The 20,412-nt window shown below is 37.2% G+C and overlaps 1 long non-coding RNA gene across 1 annotated transcript; it reads right to left on the bottom strand.

The window, feature by feature from the left end:
* Window positions 1–329: 329 nt before the first annotated feature.
* Window positions 330–2,194, bottom strand: LOC110777782 (uncharacterized). Its single transcript, XR_002530579.2, has 2 exons — window positions 1,601–2,194; window positions 330–752 (listed from the first exon to the last, which is right to left on the bottom strand). It is a non-coding gene; the product is annotated as an uncharacterized lncRNA (long non-coding RNA).
* Window positions 2,195–20,412: the final 18,218 nt, after the last annotated feature.

The following is a 20,412-nucleotide window of genomic DNA, read 5'->3' as shown; positions in this document are numbered from 1 at the left end:
TGCTTGATTCATTCATCATTATTTATCGTAAACAACGTAGTTATAAGATTTAGTCCGAACACAACACTAGAGCTTATAAAACGGCAATACTTTGTACCAAATATGCATTATGAGGGTGTTTGCTACATTACATCCCTGGCTCTATAAATCGTAGTCCAAAGCCAAGAGGTTTTCTATGACCTAACTCTCTTTTCTTTATTAACTAGTTTTGAACTCGCACGGGTTTCATTTTGTTTCTTTGTCTTGTTAATTATTTTTTAATTTGGTTCTTGGTGCATTTTTTGATTATTTGGAAAATTCCACTTATCACAAAATCAATTAAAAAATAATTGTTAAATGATTAAAAAATCTTACCTTTTCGTTGTTGCGTAACAATCTGCTCAAAGAAATGAACAAATAATATTCCGTAGTACAAGTTACTACTCCGTTTTAACTAAACCAAGAAATTAAAAATAACGTAATTTATTAGAGCAAAACCAAACAGAAATATAAAAAGAACAACTAAAGAAAAGAAAAGGTATAAATATAATGTTCCGTAGTACAAGTTGCTTTGGAAGATGTATGAGTTCTATTTTGTAGTCCCCACCAGGCAGATGCTCCCTCCTCCTGGTCTTTTTTTTTCCCACTGAATCTCTCTCCTTAGCACAGCTCATTAATGGATTGGGGGTTGTGGAGGCAGCATTTCAAAGGCTTTATAGAGAGAGATCATGACCGTAGTAATATGGGTCTTAAGTCTTTTTGTATGGAAATTCCTGTGATACAATTATGCAGAACAGAAAGTTGAAATCCTTATCAAATGACCTATGCATAACAAAGCATTAATTATCTCCTTTCGCTGCTTTTCAAAGGACAAGCATTCACATCAAAAACTCCATATCGGATTGTTTCAGTCTACAGATAAGCCACCATGAATGTGTAATATAACAGTTTTACAAGATTCATGTTGTTTAATAATGAGCTCACTTCAGATATACCAGACAGCAAAAAAAAAAAAAAAAAGACGAGCAGATATACTAATTCCATCCAAAGTTCAAGGGAATATTCTATAATGGACATTCAAAAGAACACTAATTTTCCAACGGAAGACTAATCAATTCACAAGGAGGGACATATAAAAATATAGAAGGGAAGACAAACACAAAGAAAGATTAAGAAAGTGGAATGCATATAATCAAGATCATTCATTTCACGGATCAAACATTCAGAAAGAAACAACCAAGGTTGAAAGACTAAGAAATATAACTTACCAACAGACCATACACTACACTATAATGATAAAATTCGGGTCTCTCAGCCAATCCTCCACCCCAACAGCGCAACATGTTAAAGTTTATAAGGTTGCGTTTGGATACCGGCAATTCATTTCAAATGGTTGAATTCAAATTCTGAATTTGAAATCTTAGAATTCAATTCCAAAAATTGTGTTTGGAAACATGAGAATTTCAGTTTTGGAATTTCAAATTCTACACAATGTTTAGAAGTTACTATAAATTTTAATCGGGTTAAAATTTTCAGAAGTGGATCAAATTATTTGATTAATGAATACTGAGTAACTAAATAATAACATTAATATCTGATCAAATTTGAAGGGAATCAATACCTAACTAAAGAATCACCCCTTAAAAACACACACTGAAAAGTGGGTCTTGTAGACATTATTCACCCAAAAAGATGAAAAATGAAACCCTAAAATTAAATCCACCAAACACTTATTTCAATTAACAAAAAAAGTCCAAATTTGATATCACCGTGAAGGTAACCTGACCAAGACCACCTTTAATGAAGAAATTCATATCCTTCAATAAAATCTTATGGCTGCATGTTCAGGTTTTCAAATTTTCGGGTCGAATGAAAGTTTCCATGGCTGCAATCTGCGGATTTCAGAATTTCGGTGTTGATGATGGGTGGTTACACATCTGTTGGTGGCGGCGGCAATGGAGGAGGGGAGATATTTTAAGCTAGGCAGGAGAGGTAAATGGAGCCGTGAAGAAGAGATAGATCAAAGGTGAAGAAGAGGGATGATTGATGGAGGTTGAGATGAAAGAGCCAATCAAGATCTGAGGTTGGAAGAATTTCTTCGATGGCGGCGAGAGATAGGGGAGCAGATGAGAGAGAAAGGGGGAGAGGAGTCAGGTTTGGATTTCAAATGACTACATTTGGGAGAGGATTTCAAATGACAACAAAATGGACTTATTTTCTTTGGGTTTGGATTTGGGCCAAATCCAAATCCAAATTCTTTTAATACCCAAATAAGGAATTTGGACCAATTTCATCATTTTAAATGAAATGTATGTATCCAAACAGGCCATAAAAGAATTCAAATTGACAAATTTTATCTTTTGCATAAATGATAAAAAAAAACGTGTTTAAACAAATCTTATCTTTTATTATACTCACTTTAAAATTATCTTTTCAAATTACTCCTTATCTTGAACGTATTTACTTTATCCTATAATTTCCAAAAAATTATTTAAACATAATTAGTGACTGGACAATCCTACGTGGACACTCCTAATGCTCCCCTTTATATATATATATATATATATATATATATATATATATATATATATATATATATATATATATATATATATATATATATATATATATATATATATATATATATATTAGATTAATCGTAGTATTCTTTGCCGTTTCTATGACTTAATTAATTTAAGCATCGTAGTATACTTAATTAATCGTAGTAAGTTAATCCATGTCAATAACCACGAAAGAGGGTTTCCTACCTACTTTTGTTTCCCTTATCAAGGTATATTATTCGGGATGAAATTCCAATGTACAAAAAGAAAAGAAAAGAGGGGAATAAAAAGTGAATGAAATCCTTATTATTATGGTAATTGAACTTACAATAACCATTTTATTATCAATAATAACTACAATGGAATTTCTTAAAGAAAACATATAATAACATCTATCCATCCAAGTAAAATCCTTCTTAAAATTCTTGATGCACTTATGGGACTTTTGCTTGCATTAGTTATATGTTGTTTCCTTGTCAGTATACACCTAATTTGTGTCTCCCCTAATGGGATGATGGCGATACTATTATCCTTGCTAGGTGGTTGGTGAAACTCCGTGCGAAAGTCCCAATTGCTAAAGTGTATTCCAAAATCCAAAGTCCAACTCCCGAGCCTGTTCCCATTACGGATCTCGGTACAAAATTCAATTTTCAAAAATCAATTGCAAAATCCAAACACAATCTCACTCAATGGACCTCTCCATTGGTTTTACAAGGCCTTTTCCAGTCAAAATGACATTAACCAATCCAAATTCGGGTGCCGACCCACAAAACCGAGCATGCCGGGCCCCGTCCCGTAAAACCGAGTACAAACACGAAATCCGAAATAAAAAACGGCTTATTTTTAGACGCACGCTAAGCCTTAATCCCCAAGCAAATACGACGTGCCAAATTCGTACAAACCGTACAAAGGTATATCACTACACGACAAAATCAAGGACGGCGCGTCATCGTCCTTGTTTTTGCGGATTCTGGGCCACGTCACCAGCGCCAGGCGCAGGTGGCTCTCAGATTTTAGCCGCTTAATCCCCTATTTAAACCCTCATTTCTTAAGAATTTGAGGGATGCTGATTGATAATACATCGTCGTAATCTCGAAATTTCTTCTCAAAATCAAATACAAAATTCAAGTTCAAATCTACAATTTTCATCAAAATTCCAAAACATTTAAGCAATTGGGAGCACTAATCGGAAAGCTAACCTAGTCCTAAATAGGTAATTCTGAATCCCTAATCAAATCATTATGATGCCTTATACTCTTCTACATTTCTAAATACAATTCCAAGGGTGTTGTCATTTGAGTTTATGCTCATGACTAACTAGGAAAAACATGTCAAAAGTGCCATCTTTGGGTAGATTTCATTCTTGAAATTCTTCCCAAATGATTGTCCAAGCACCTTTTCAATACTACCATACAAGATTCAAGCTTTGCTTTAAAAAATTATTAGTAAGTTGATGCTTTTATTCTTAAAATTATTCCTTACAACAATCACACAATTTTAAAAAATCCAAACCTTTTCAAAAAGTTCAACGATGTTTATGAAAAGTGCAATTCCTTTTCTAAACTAGAACATATGAACATCTATCTTTTATGTTCAAATACAAGTCCCATTTTCAGATTTTTAAGGTTGTTTGTAATCACTTCCTTAAACTAGAATCGACTTCAAAAGTTATGGAGCACATTAAAGGTGAGACCTTTTTAACATTAAAAGGTTTAAGCTTTAAGAATTAAGTCTCCTAATTTCAATATTAAAGTGCAATATTCAAGTTCAATATTCAATTTAAATATTCAAGTTCAATATTTCAAATCCACCAGTGTTGAAGCCAACAATACCGGGTGTTCCACTCAGGCTTTACCTTAAAACAACTGACTCAGTAGTAGGGGCCATGCTTGCCCAAGAGATCGAAGGTAAAGAAAATGTCGTGTACTACTAAGCCAGAAGCTACTCGAGTACGATACCAGATATACTCAACTCGAAAGACTCAACATTGCCTTAGTTTCGGCCACAAAGAAACTCCGACACTACATGCTCTCCCACACAGTGCATGTGGTTTGCAAAGCAGATCCTCTCAAGTACCTGTTCGAAAAACTGGCTCTCAACGGACGGCTGTCCAGATAGTTGGTTATGTTAGCTGAATTCGACCTGAAATACGTTCCTCTAAAATCTATCAAGGGTTCAGCGGTCTCTTATTTCCTAGCCAACTATCCCACCGAGGCAGGAGAGGATAGTTACGACCTAACCGATGAGCAAATTCTAATGACAAGCGACGACAGTTGGTCGCTGCACTTTGACGGTGCCTCTAATCAAAGCGGATGTGGTGTCGGGGTAATCCTAGTAGCTCCTGACGACACTCACACTCCCATCTCAGCAAAATTACAATTCAATGTTACAAACAATGCGGTCGAATATGAAGAATGCATCATGGGCCTGGAAGCCGCCATAACATTGGGCGTCCAGAAACTTCGCGTATACGGGGATTCCTCCCTAATTATCAATCAAATTTCCGGTAAATAGAAAGTCAGAAGAGAAAGCTTAGCCCTGTACCAGTCCTATCTCGAGAAGCTGTCTGAGCAAGTGGAAGAGCTTCGTTACACATGCCTCCCAAGAGAGGAGAATCAGTTCGCCGACGCACTGGCAAACCTGGCATCAATGATCAACATTCCAAATAGCATGGCTAAAATACCCCTTATAATTGAAACCCGTCAAGAAGCAACATATGTCCATGCTATTGACGACGTCGAGCCTGGCAAAGATGAGCCTTGGTTTACAGACATTCAAAGGTATATACAAAATTCCGAATATCCACCGCATTTTTCAAGCAAAAGTCAAAGGGCTTTACGCCTACAATCAGCCCACTTCGTACTAGAAGGCGACATTCTATACAAGAGGTCCCCTAACGGCCCCAATCTCCGATGTGTTGACAAGCACGAAGCATAAAAGGTCATGGACACCGTACATGCCGGGGTCTGTGGTACTCACATGAATGGGAAGATGCTGGCTCTCAAAGTCATTAGGGCTCGGTATTACTGGACCACCCTCGAACGGGGCTGCTACTTCTTCGTCAAGAAATGTCCTATCTGCCAAAAGTGTGCAAAACTGAAGCACATTCCCCCATCCTTTCTATATTCACAATCATCACCATGGCCATTCTCAGCTTGGGGTATCAGAGTCAACGTCAAAGTCACTCCGACAGGCACCGGGGGTAGTGAATTCATACTGGTTGAAATCGATTATTTCACTAAGTGGGTCGAAGCCAGGTCATTCAAAATATTGGGTTCCAAGCAAGTGGCCCAATTCATACAAGAAAACATGATATGCAGATACGACGTTCCTCACGAGTTGGTTAGTGACCAGAAAACCCATTTCCAAGGCGAGTGTGAAGATATATTCACCGAGTACAAAATTCAACATCACCGCTCTTCTCTTATCGCCCACAGAACAATGGGGCAGTCAAAGCAGCCAACAATAATGTCAAAACCATTATCATGAAGATGACAACAAATTACAAAGACTGGCTAACTTGTGGGGGTATCGAAGCTGCACTTCGCATTGTGGGGGTATCGAACTTCAATTCGCACTTCAGCTGGCGCAACTCCATTTTCATTGGTCTATGGAATGGAAGCGGTACAACCTATCGAGCTAGAAATACATTCTCTAAGGATAGTCCTCGAATGCAAAATCCCAGAAGCTGCATGGGTACAATCAAGATATGACGAGCTAGTCATGCCCGATGAGCGACGGCTTCAAGCCGCTCACCATGTACAAGTCTATCAGCGCCGAGTGGCCAGACATTTCTACAAGAGGGTCAGAACCCGAAACATCAAGGAAGGTGAGCTTGTCCCGAAAGCCCATCGCAAGAGAGTCATGGAACCAAGGGGAAAATTCAGACCCAACTGGGTCGGGCCATACATTGTCAAGAAAATCCTTTTAGGAGGAGCAGTCGAATTAACAGATGTCGATGGGATTGACTTCCGTTCTTTGACGAACCTGGATCAACTCAAGAAGTTCTATGTCTAAATTCAAATTTTAAAATTCAAAAAGTTCGGTAAGTTAGAACTACGTTCGGCCTGATTCCTTAACAGGACACGTAGGCAACCTCATTCCGAGGCCCGACCACCTTAATACAAAAAAAATTCAAAGTTTCCTCAATTAAGGGCATCCCAAAAAAAAAAAAATCAAAAATCAAAAATCAAAACTCAACTGTTGTTATTCTTATTCCAAATGTGCAATTCAAATGCAAAGCATGTTCAAGCGGAATTTGACACAATTATCAATCAAAGCTAATTCGATTACAAGGTTTGAATCAAGTGAAGAAAAGTTCAAAGCCTTTTCACTTCCATCAAACACAATCCCTAAACAAAATTCTAAACACACTCTAAAACACATTTCCTACAAATACAATTTCAAACACATCAATCCTACATAGATCTGGGGTTGGGCGACTATGCTCTTGAGTCTTGGCATCCTGAGTACTATCCTCTTGCCCTTCTTGCAATCATTCATCAATCTTCCCGTTGCCCAAGCGGCGGGAGAAGGAACTTAGTGTCACTTCCTTTGTCACTTAGTGTTACTTACTTAACATAAGGTAAGATCCAAGCCATCCTTATTAGGTCCAGAAGTGTTTCTCGGATTACAGAGCTCAACTGTTAAACTTTTACAGAAGGTTAAGCCTTAACCATTCTGAGCACGACTATGCATTTTACAGTGTCTAACTCTCCGAGAGGCCTTATTACACAACAACACTATATCCTATCAAAGATAGGTGGACAATCTATTATTGTAATCTATGAACACTCACTTTGATTCATAATACGCCCAATAACTGCTTTTATATCCTCCATTTACGGTGCGACGTTTAGCTAGAATCAAAGCGAACTAATTCTCAAATGAGCAGACATAATCGCTCATGTTCTGAGGAACGGTTTCTAATCACCATTAATGAGAACTACCTATGACATGACTTTAATCTCTTAAAGTGTTCTCATGGTCAATCCGATACAAGATCCAATAAGTATCTATGCAAAATATTCTGACATCCAGTTACTCTAGTTCAAGAAACAGAACTAAAAAATCTACTTGCAATCTAATCTTCATTAGTCATTGGTATTCCACCTTTCAATGACCTGGATTAGGGATCCTTTGTGACTTCAATATTGAAGTTCACTTATGGGTGTTTCTTTGTCGAAGAATCCATCTTGACATCCCATTTGAATGATTTGAATCACATGGACTTATCATTTAATACTAAACCAAAATTAAATGAATATGAAATAATAAATTTCATAAATATGAAATGGTTAAACCAATTGTTTTAAACATAGATCTAACAGATGTTCTAAATCAATACTTAGAGAATCAAAGCCAATCTCCAACATGCTTGATTCCCATGGTTGGTACATGTGCGTTGTGTTTCACTTGTGGCAACGGTTTAGTCAATGGATCCGCGAAGTTGTCGTCAGTTCCAACCTTGCAAATCTCGATTTCCTTTCTTTCAACGATCTCACGAAGTATATGAAATCGCCGCAGTACGTGTTTGGACTTATGATGGCTCCTAGGATCCTTTGCCTGGGCAATGGCTCTGCTATTGTCGCAATACAAAGCCACTGGTCCTTTAATGGAGGGGACAACCCCAAGTTCTCCGATGAACTTCCGAATCCAAACAGCTTCCTTTGCTGCTTCTGAGGCAGCAATGTACTCGACTTCAGTTGTAGAATCCGCAATAGTGCTTTGCTTAGCACTTTTCCAGCTTACTGCTCCGCCGTTGAGGCAGAACACAAACCCAGACTGTGATCTGAAATCATCTCTGTCGGTTTGAGAGCTTGCGTCCGTATAGCCCTTAACAATCAACTCATCTGTACCACCATAAACCAGAAACTGATCCTTAGTCCTTCTCGGGTACTTTAGGATGTTCTTGGCAGCAGTCCAATGTGCCTCACCTGGTTCTGACTGGTACCTGCTCGTTGCACTGAGTGCGAATGAAACATCCGGCCTTGTACAAATCATAGCATACATGATGGATCCAATAGCCGAAGCGTATGGAATTCCACTCATCTTTCTACGCTCATCAGATGTTCTAGGACACTGATTCTTGCTTAGATATGTGCCATGTGACATGGGTAGATGGCCTCTCTTGGCTTCCATCATATTGAACCTAGCTAGCACTTTGTCAATGTAAGTGCTCTGGCTTAGTCCAATCATCCTCTTAGATCTATCCCTATAGATCTTGATGCCCAATATGTATTGTGCCTCTCCTAAGTCCTTCATTGAGAAACACTTTCCAAGCCAAGTCTTTATAGACTCCAACATAGGAATGTCGTTTCCAATAAGAAGTATGTCATCAACATACAAGACTAGGAAAGCAATTTTTCTCCCACTGACCTTCTTGTATACACAAGATTCGTCCTGATTCTTGATGAAGCCAAACTTATTGACTGCTTCATCAAATCGTTTATTCCAACTCTTTGATGCCAGCTTTAGTCCGTAGATGGACTTCTTAAGCTTGCATACCTTTCCTTGGTTCTTTTGATCGACAAAACCCTCCGGCTGCGTCATAAACACAGTCTCTTGAAGAACACCATTCAAGAAGGCAGTTTTGACATCCATTTGCCATATTTCGTAGTCATTTTTCCAAGTAAACAAAATTCGCATTGATCAATCTTCTCTAAGTCGAATGATTCTAGAATTCCCTTTAGCTGGAGTAATTCCATGCGCTTTGTGTTTATATGGCCTAATCGACAATGCCATAGAAATGTGAGATCCGAATCACCAGTTTTAGCCTTTTTAGTATTTATGTTATAAATGTGTTTGCTCGTATCTAGCACATATAGACCATTTTCTTGTTGTGCTGAACCATAAAACATTCCATTCAAAGAAAAAGAACAACTATTGTCTTTAAATTGAAAACTCAAACCTTTAGAATCCAAACTTGAAACGGAAATAATGTTTCTGGTGATACTAGGAACATAGTAAGAGTTTTCTAGTTCCAGAACAAAACCACTAGGCAAAGAAATAAAATAAGATCCTACGCTTAATGCAGCAATCCGTACTCCATTTCCCACGCGTAGATACATATCGCCTTTATCAAGCCTTCTACTTCTCCTTAGTCTTTGCGAATTGGAACATAAGTGTGAGCCACAACCAGTATCTAATACCTAAGTGAAGGAAATAATGCCCTTGGTCCAAGTATGCATTCAATGTTAAGTCTAATAAATGCGGTTCAGTATTAATTAACAAGTTAATAATTCAGCGAGATCAAGTGAGCTGAATGCCTAGCTAGAGGCCGCTTCAGTTCAAGTGGAATTAATGATATTAATCCACAGCTTACTCTTGACTGAACCCGTAGGGTCACACAAATAGTACGTAAACGGATCAAGTATTTAAAGGCATTAAATACTCCATCTATGGATATTCGGAATCGACGGATCTTGGTTTCAGTGGGAGCTGAGATCGTCACAGGCAAGAAATGAATACTCCGGAAACGATGATATTGCCGGAAACGGAAATATGGATTGTATCGGAAATATAAATATTATCCAAGTCGTAGATGTTGCCGGAAACGGAAACATGGTACGTATCGGAAAATATTATTGGAAATGGAAATATTGCCGGAATCGGAAATATTGCCGGAAACGGAAATATTGTCAGAATCGGAAATATTATCGGAATCGGAAAATAATTCCGGAAACGGAAATATTAAATATTTGTTCGAAACGGAAATTGATTCCGGAATCGGAAATATTGAATATTGTTCGTATCGGAAATGAATTCCGGAATCGAGAATTTAATCGGAAGCGTATCGTACGAATTAGCATCGGACGAGGCCTGCCAGACGAAGGCCCAGCACGAAGCCGGGCCATCGCCCAGCAAGCCAAGCGCAACAACCACACGCCAAGCATACGACCAGGCCCAGCCGAAGCTTGGGCGCGCGCGCGGACAAGACTGCGACAGTGGGCCTTGCGCTGTGCGCTCGGCGTGGGCCGCAAGGCCTGCGTGCGGGTGTGCGGTGCTTGTGCGCCACTCGTGTGTGCTACTCGAATCCTAAGGCTACCGGGATTCGTAATATGATTAAATCTAATCCTAATAGATAAAGTTTGTTTAATTAGAGTCCTAGTAGGATTATAATTAAATAGATTTGTATTCTAATAGGATTATAATTCCTTTCCATAAACTCTATAAATAAGTGCCTAGGGTCACATATTTACATCGAGTATTCAAGTATTCAAAGTGATTTTTTGAGAGAAAAATTCAGTCACACATTTGCCTATAAAGTGCCGAAAATAATAGTACCTTAAGGGCGATTCTAGTTGGTCAATCTTAAGGCGGATCCGGACGTGCTGTGGACTATCTACGGAGGGACGACACTTGGAGTCCTAAAGACTTGTTCTTGTTCGGGTCGGGCGCAGCTAGGGAAGGCACGCAACAAAGAGTATGCATCTAAACTATGCTAAATGATTATGGGTAAATAATATGTTTTCCTGGCTTTATGGTTTTTCCGCATGATTTATGAATTGTCATATGTATCATAACTTAACAGTGGTATCACGAGCCTCTTATTATTTTCACAATCTAAATTGCATAAACATGGTTAAATATTACAAATTTGCAAGAATTAAAAGGGGTGATTAATTTTCGTAATTGTTAATTAATTGCAAATTGCGTTTATTTAATTATACGTACGCAGTTTTTCGGCAGTTTCTTCGTTACTCAACCAAATCGAGTGATTTTTGTGTCAATTCCGCATGTAAAAGGCATTCTAAAATTTCGGCCGAACCCAGAATTCTCAAAATCGAAGCCTAACTATGACGTTTCGGAGGTTTTAGTTTTTCGAATGCAAAATTTCGTAAATTTAAGATGTTAAATTAAATATTTGCGATTCTTGTTGATAAATCTTGAATTTTTGATTGACCTACTGTATATGTTTAACAAGGTTGAATGCCTAGCCTTGTTAATTATGCAATCTAATTTGTAATTATGATTAATTTGTTGAAAATTAGAATAATTTAGAATTAATTTGATTTTCATAATTAATTATAATTTAATTAGATACCTATGATTAAAAACCACCATAAAAATTGTAAATTTATGATAAATTTTAAAATTTTATGACCTAGACTTGAATCCATGTTAATCGGAAATCAATTGAATAATAAATTTTCGATTTTTCGCCCTAAAATTATGAAATTAATATTATTTATTAATTTGTCATTAATTTTAAATATAAATTTTTAAATTTTATGCGATTCGCTCATATAACTTGCACTCACAAAGCAATGGACGCTACGTGTTACCCTTAAGGGGTGTTGTATAGTGCGGGCATATGACGACGAGCAAGGGAGCTCGTCGCCCATGCGGCACGAATGCAATGAGCAAGGCCATGGTGCACGAGCACAAGGCAGCAGCCCTGCCTTGTGTCGTGGGATGTGAGCAATGGACGAATGGGCGAGGGCGAAAGCAGCCACAGCAGTCGCGTGTGGGCAGCAAGCGAGCTGCGCCACAACGCGCACTGCCTCGCGCAAGCGCGCAGAGCCTCGCGCGCAGCGAGCGCAAGCTCGCGTGCCACGAGTGCTCCGCCCAGCGTCGAAAGCTCGCGCAGCGAGCGATGGCTCGCAGGATCGAGCGCACGCAGCGAGCGCTGGCTCGCACAAAGCGAGCGCTGGCAAGAGCGCGCAGCGAGCGCTGGCCCGCATAAAGCGAGCGCTGGCGAGCGCGCGCAGCGAGCGCTGGCTCGCATGCAGCGAGCGCTGGCGAGCGAACGCAGCGAGCAATGGCTCGCGTGCATCGAGCGCTGGCGCGCGCGCAGCGAGCACCAGCTCGCGTGATGCATTGCGAAGGACAGCAGCAGCAGCTATGCGACGCAGCGCATGGGATGCGCGCACATGGCCAGCGATGGCTGTGTGCGTGTGGCCCATGGGCGTACGTTGCGTGGGGTTGTTGCGTTACGATTAGATCGTTTTGAAATTTTAATTTGAAATTTTCAGTTTACGTAATTTTAATTAATTTTAAAATTAATAATTTAAATTATTTTCTTGGATTTTAATTTTGAATATTGTAATTATAATAAATTTTATTTATTCTAATTATTTTACTAAAATTAAAATCATGAATTAATTTAAATACGACTGAAATTAAATTAAACTTTTTGGATTCAATTATAAATTTATATGAGCTTTAAATTTTAATTAAATTTGTATGTTTCCGGTTAGACTAGAAATACATTTTTATGTTTAAAATTAGTAAAGCATATTAATTTATTGGTTTAAGTGGGAGCGCTTTTAGTCATAAACTCTTGATTAGGTCTACAAATCCTTAAGGTTAAAACAACTTGATTAGAATTAATAAGGACTGAATAATTGGTAGATTATTGGTGCCCTTGATTAATTGCTGCAAATGTTTACGTGATGCATAATGTGTTTTACTAACCAGCTATGTGGGCCATTCATGATAATGAATGGGTGAATGGTATATATTGTATATGTACTGTTTTGCAGGTTATGAAGTGACTAGTATGGCCCAAATAGGATAGAAAATATGGTCTGCGTACCATTAATTTGAATGTAATTGGTCTAAAGTACCAAAGTTGTTTTTCAATTCAAATATGGTCTGCGTACCATCAAATAGTTGTAATTAGTTTTAATTATAGCTTATCCTATTTGAAGAAAATGGTGCCTCCCACGGAGATTTTCAAGACGGACTTTGAAGTTAAATATTCAAGATGAAGTCGGGCCATACTAGATCACATTTATCTTATGCATGTTTTAAGTTATTTATTGCTTTTAAATATGTCTTAAAATGCATGAGATCAAAAGCTTGATTATGTTGCATGATTAAGGATTTTAGTTCACTTAAAATCTAACCAACATAGTAAGAGCCTTAAGTTCCAAACTTAAAAATTGAGTTAAAAGGTGCCATGCCAAAATATACACTTGCTTGGATATCCTTTACATCAATCTAGTAATAGTTTTCGCTCAGCGAGGTGTTACTTATTGGTCCTAAAGGGGCAAGGTACACAAATAATTGTGAGTACATGTTAGTTTTGGTGAAACTCAACGATATAAGTAAGGAGTCCTTTTATGTCGTGGCAAAATCGATAGGTTTACCTAATAAGTTCTTAGACGTACCTATCAACCAAGAATAGTTTCTAGACTATTAGCAAAAGGTTTTTGCTTACCTAAGATGTTTTAGAATTAAGTCGACAAACTGTGCTTAATTCTTCAATGATTTTAGGATCTTGGAATCATTTTATTCACACCTGCCGGAACACATAATTCGAATAAAATGCTAATGACTTGTTTAAATTGCATGAATGCTTTAATTTTCAAGTTATTACTCATGATAAATGTTTAGACTTTGCATGCTTCAATGTATGTTTTAATTATTGTTTATAATTAAATATCTTGCACTGCGGTAAATCCTTTTAGAAAGGTAACAGTAAATTTCCTCGATTGGTAATGAATCCAAGAACGATTCACGGAAATGAGAGAAAATGAGCAATTTAAAATGTACGTTTCTTATAGCGACTTTTATGGTTGTTTTCGAATATCAAAATCGAATGGCAAACCAATTGGTGCTTGTGAATTCAAAATACAATGTAGTTTTGAGATCATAAAGCATTGAGTTTAAACGCTCAGCTTTACCAATGGTTAACAACCTAAAATATTTTTTTCCATTTAATTCTCGAATGAGTCTAGTCCCTAGACATTCGAGTAGATCGATGCTTAGAGAACTTTAGAAGCTTCTAGTAAGATCATCTAGTTGAAACAAAATATTCAACATAAATTAAAATGGTAAAGAACCTTGTTGGTGACATTAGACATGTCTAACAAAGTATAAAAGTCAACACTAAAGAATTCAATTCTTAAGACTATAAGAAAGGGTACAAGAAATAGGAAAACAAAGGAACAGATGACAGGAATTTGCAATTCCGTTTCTACCTATAAGTTTATGTTTAAAGAGAAGTGACCTAGGAATCAAACTTGCTTGGTATCATATACCGCTTGAGGTTCTTACTTCGGTAATAACTCAAATAATGCAAGCTAGGCTACACTAATGGCCTACAAGTGGGAAATGAAGCATGGCAATGCTACATTAGTTGTAGGGTCATCTAGTTTGTTTTAAGTCCTTTCAAGGCTGGAACTAAATGGCTATTTTGTTCCATAATCAGCATACCTAAATTTCTGTTTCAAACACAGAAAGACTCACATTCAAGAAAAACAAAAACAATGTTTGTTTGTTTATTTGAATGAAATGGTCAATTACAGGTTGAGTCAATATGCTTGATTAAAACAAACAACTCTTTAAAGAACTTTACTAGGTTCAAATCAACCCCTTGATTTGAGTTCCACTAATCTTTGGCATTGTTGCTTAGACCATATCAACAAGTTAACATTCAAAAGCTCTATTTTGATGGACTTTTGAAAGTTGATTGATTTCTAGATCATTTTAAGACATCTAGTCTTACTTGTTGAAAGTAACAAAAGATATGAACTATTGTTAGAACGCCTAGACAATAGAGTTCAAAGCTAAAGAAGATTTTATGACTTTATTATTGCACATGGATTTGAGTGAATATAGGTTTATTTACTCAAATGTGATATAAGTTGAATCTGTTTGGCTAGTTCAAAGATTCAGAAGTATAAAATCCACTTGGCAAGAAATCATAAAGATCTAGGTTAGATCATGTTAATGATTACTTGAGACCAAATATGATCATCAATGATTGTGTGTTGTAATTTCACAATCTAGGTCCATAAGATATGGCATATCTTAGTTGGAATAATCGAAGTCAATTAGTACTTGATTCGATTAATGATGAATCATAAGGACTTTTTCCTATAATTTCTAAAACAAAATGCTCAACTACCACCAAACTAAACCAAATTCGTCAAAGCTATTGAAAAGTAATTTCAGAATAACTTTTCATAAAATATATCTAGAGAGTTGCTAAACTCAGTGGGAGCTTAGTGTTTGTTATTCAACAAACTAAGGCCCAAGTCTAGATATATGTTTCATTGTGATTTATTCAAATGAGACACAAGGGTATTGTTTCTACCACGAATTTTTGAGAACATATTGTTTGTTTGCTCGAAATGATGTCCTTTTGGAGATTCGTTTCCAAAATGACAAGTGGGAGAAAATAGACTTCGAAAGTCTTCGAGGCGAACAACAAACATAAACGGACATTCCGGAGGCTTTTCGAAGTGCTTCAGAAAATCCGAACTTATTCTTTAAGGACTTTAGAAGTGGCTTTAAAGAATAGACATCTCTTAGAAGACTTTACAAGTGCTTCAAGGAGAACAGAATATTCAAAGGACTTTCAAGTGGCTATTGATATTCTATTGTTTGATGTTCTATACCCAAGTAGGCATAGAATTCAAGTCACTGAAACTATGAGATTCTTCTATTAGATAGTGAAGAAACATAGAGATCAGGTTAATGAAACTATGAGATTCTTCTATTAAATAGTGAAGAAACCTACAACTTGCAGTCAAACTATTATCATATAAATTAATGAGTCTGTGACTTGTAAGAAAGCTATGACGAAATATAGATTCCCTAAAATGGTTAGAGGCCATATATAGACTCAAATGTTTTAGATGGTTAAAGGCCATAAAACATAACCAATGTTTTGATGACAAAATTGAAATTTTGTTGATTTGCAAGAATAGTTTCACACCTATTGGTTGCAAGTTTGTTTTAAGGATAAAAACCATCAAACATGGAATTGTGTTCACACACAAAGCTAGATTAGTTGCTAAAGGTTACAAGCAAATTCATGGCATGGATTGTGTTGAAACCTCATGCATAATCGTAATGATCAAGTCTATAACTCAAGCAATGATTGCATATTGGTACATATGACAATTGGATGACAGAACGTATTCCTCAATCAAATGTTGGAAGAAAACTATGTACATGGCATGTCATAGGATTTGTGGATCCAAATAAATGCTTGAAAAGGAATGCTAACTTATGAAATCTAAGTACAGATTTAAGGAAGCAATTGGGAATTAGAAATGTATTTTAGTGAAGCTAATAAGCATTTTAGTTTCATAAAATATACATGATTCTTATAGATATATAAGAAGTTTAGTGGGAGTACGTAAAACTTAATTGGTCCTATGTGTATCACACACATATCTCTCTATTGTAAAATAACATTCAAATGCTAATGACTTAGATTTGAAATTATTCATCAATGATGGACCAAGGCGAAACTTAGTACATACTGGGTATTAAGATCTATTTACAAAGATCTTATAATATTGTTTTGGATTAAGTAATGGCATTTACTAAATCAAACACGAAATACTAATTGGAGATATTCGAACCATGTGAATAATCTAAGTAATGAATGTTTGAACTATGTATAAGCATTTACTAAGTTAAACATCAAAGGATCTAAGTAAGATTCTTAACCTATATTATATGTCAAAGAATTTAGCTGGATTTAGTATCTACTGAAACTAGATGAGCTAAAGTTACATGAATAGAATTCAATTGGGAATTATTCTGCAAAAGAATTTATCATGTATGATATAATATGAGGATCGCCAAAAACGTATCGTATGACTTTAGGCATGACAAACATATACCAATCTCTATTGATCTAAGTAAAGATCAACTAGATTGAGATCAAGAATACTTATGGTACTTGAAAAGGTACATAGGAATAGTTCTTGATTCAAGGAAATAAAGATATGCTAAATATTGATGCTACACGCATAAACACTGGCAAAGGATCAAGCAAGACCCTTTGGAGTTAACCATTGATAAGGACGAGCTATAGAGCATCGTGTTTTGAAAATGGCAACATGGGTTGGAGACCATGAGTTATTGCGTGGGAAATTAAAATAATAATTTCTATGTTCTAAGATATAGTTGGAGAGTCTTCCACATATCTATGAACTGCTTGGATAGGTAAATCCAAACAAAGCATCACTAGCAACCTATACAGTTGAAGTAAAAGTAATTATTGCCTAAGAAGCAATAAAACAGGGTTGTTTAAAGGTCTTCACTGAACTTGGGTAGATCACCTATCTGCTGGCTTGATGGTTCTTCATTGAAAAATGCGTAGAACCACTCTTGAAGCAAGAAAAACGTCTGCTAACTTGATGGTTCTTCATTGCAAAATGAGTAAAACCACCATCGAAGTAAGAAAGACTAGATCACAAAATAAACATACTCAAAAGATCTTATCATCTATCTCGAATAACATTCGATGAAAAGGATATTAAGATTGGCAAAGCATGATAACTAAACCTATGCAACAAGTGAGAAGCAACACTTACATTGTAGCACTGGAAATCAAGCATAGCTTTGAAATTCCATGAACTGTTTTAGAAGATGGGTTTGAGGCCCATGGTTGTAAAACATTGGGGTTGAACATTTATCATATATGAAATGCATTTTCATATTCCATTTAATCTTGGTTTAGTATTAAATGATGAGTCCCTTCAATTTGACGATATATTCAAGATAGACTGTCAGGACCAGTCCTGTGACTAAGAAATGTCTATCAAAAGAACTTGAATGTCAAAGGTTGAAAAAGGTCCCTAGTCGGAGTTTTCTATAAAATTGGACGCATAGAAAACGTTAGACGACTAGAATGCAAGATGACTAGTAGTTCTGTTTCTTGAACTATGTGGACATGGCAATGTCATAATCATTTGCATAGATACTTACTTTGGGAAGACTAGTATCGGACAAGACCTATGAAACTTTACTGTAAGAGATGAAAATCTGTCATAAGTAAATTTCATTAAAATTATTAGACACTAAATCCTCAATACCTGAGTGATTTGAGATTACTTGTTTGAGAACTGGTTGCTTTGACGTTGACCAACCGTCGCACCGTAAAAGGAGGCTATAAAGGCAACGCTCAGGTAATCACCTATCAAACGAAGTCTAATCTCAAGATCGGAAGATTGGGATTGTCCTCCCATAAATCGGGATGAGATGCTTAAAAGTTGTACAAGGCCACTCGGAGAGCTAGAAACTGTGAAATGCATGGCCGTGCTCGGATGAATCATAGGCTATGATTATCTGTTTATTTGATCAGTTGAACTCTGAAACCGAGGAACACCTCTGGACATAATAAGGATGACAACTCTTACCTTATGTTCAAGAGCAAGCATCGAGCGACAAAGGAATTAGGAAATGCACACTTGTCCCTAAGGACAAGTGGGAGACTGAAGGAAATAATGCCCTTGGTCCAAGTATGCATTCAATGTGAAGTCTAATAAATGCGGTTCAGTATTAATTAACAAGTTAATAATTCAGCAAGATCAAGTGAGCTGAATGCCTAGCTAGAGGCCGCTTCAGTTCAAGTGGAATTAATGATATTAATCCACAGCTTACTCTTGACTGAACCCGTAGGGTCACACAAATATTACGTAAACGGATCAAGTATTTAAAGGCATTAAATACTCCATCTATGGATATTCGGAATCGACGGATCTTGGTTTCAGTGGGAGCTGAGATCATCACAGGCAAGAAATGAATACTCCGGAAACGATGATATTGCCGGAAACGGAAATATGGAACGTATCGGAAATATAAATATTATCCAAGTCGTAGATGTTGCCGGAAACGGAAATATGGTACGTATCGGAAAATATTATTGGAAATGGAAATATTGCCGGAATCCGAAATATTGCCGGAAACGGAAATATTGTCAGAATCGGAAATATTATCGGAATCGGAAAATAATTCCGGAAACGGAAATATTAAATATTTGTTCGAAACGGAAATTGATTCCGGAATCGGAAATATTGAATATTGTTCGTATCGGAAATGAATTCCGGAATCGAGAATTTAATCGGAAGCGTATCGTACGAATTAGCATCGGACGAGGCCTGCCAGACGAAGGCCCAACACGAAGCCGGGCCATCGCCCAGCAAGCCAAGCGCAACAACCACACGCCAAGCATACGACCAGGCCCATCGCAAAAGCCAGGCCCAGCCGAAGCTTGGGCGCGCGCGCGGACAAGGCTGCGACAGTGGGCCTTGCGCTATGCGCTCGGCGTGGGCCGCAAGGCCTGCGTGCGGGTGTGCGGTGCTTGTGCGCCACTCGTGTGTGCTACTCGAATCCTAAGGCTACCGGGATTCGTAATATGATTAAATCTAATCCTAATAGATAAAGTTTGTTTAATTAGAGTCCTAGTAGGATTATAATTAAATAGATTTGTATTCTAATAGGATTATAATTCCTTTCCATAAACTCTATAAATAAGTGCCTAGGGTCACATATTTACATCGAGTATTCAAGTATTCAAAGTCACACATTTGCCTATAAAGTGCCGAAAATAATAGTACCTTAAGGGCGATTCTAGTTGGTCAATCTTAAGGCGGATCCGGACGTGCTGTGGACTATCTACGGAGGGACGACACTTGGAGTCCTAAAGACTTGTTCTTGTTCAGTTCGGGCGCAGCTAGGGAAGGCACGCAACAAAGAGTATGCATCTAAACTATGCTAAATGATTATGTGTAAATAATATGTTTTCCTGGCTTTATGGTTTTTCCGCATGATTTATGAATTGTCATATGTATCATAACTTAACACTAAGAAGTAGAATTAGCAAGATTACAATGTATAACTGTAGACACCTACTTTTGTCCCCATTCCCGAAAGGGAAGGTTCGATGATGAGAACATAAATCTCCACTTGGCAACGCATCTCCTATAAAATAACGAATCTCAATCACCCTTTTCATTTCACCCGAAACCTGCTATTTATAGAGACCTGCTATTTATGGAAACCTGCTAAAATAGTAACTTCCGCAATGGGTAGTTGTTAGAAGTGGCAAGTCATAAAAGATAGAAACCTGCCAGAATTAGGTGTTGCACTCCAACATAAATCCTAAATGAGATAGAAA

This window comes from Spinacia oleracea, chromosome 3 (assembly GCF_020520425.1).
Source record: "Spinacia oleracea cultivar Varoflay chromosome 3, BTI_SOV_V1, whole genome shotgun sequence".
NCBI classification, from domain to species: Eukaryota; Viridiplantae; Streptophyta; class Magnoliopsida; order Caryophyllales; family Amaranthaceae; genus Spinacia; species Spinacia oleracea.
This window is presented reverse-complemented; position numbering and strand designations above follow the sequence as displayed.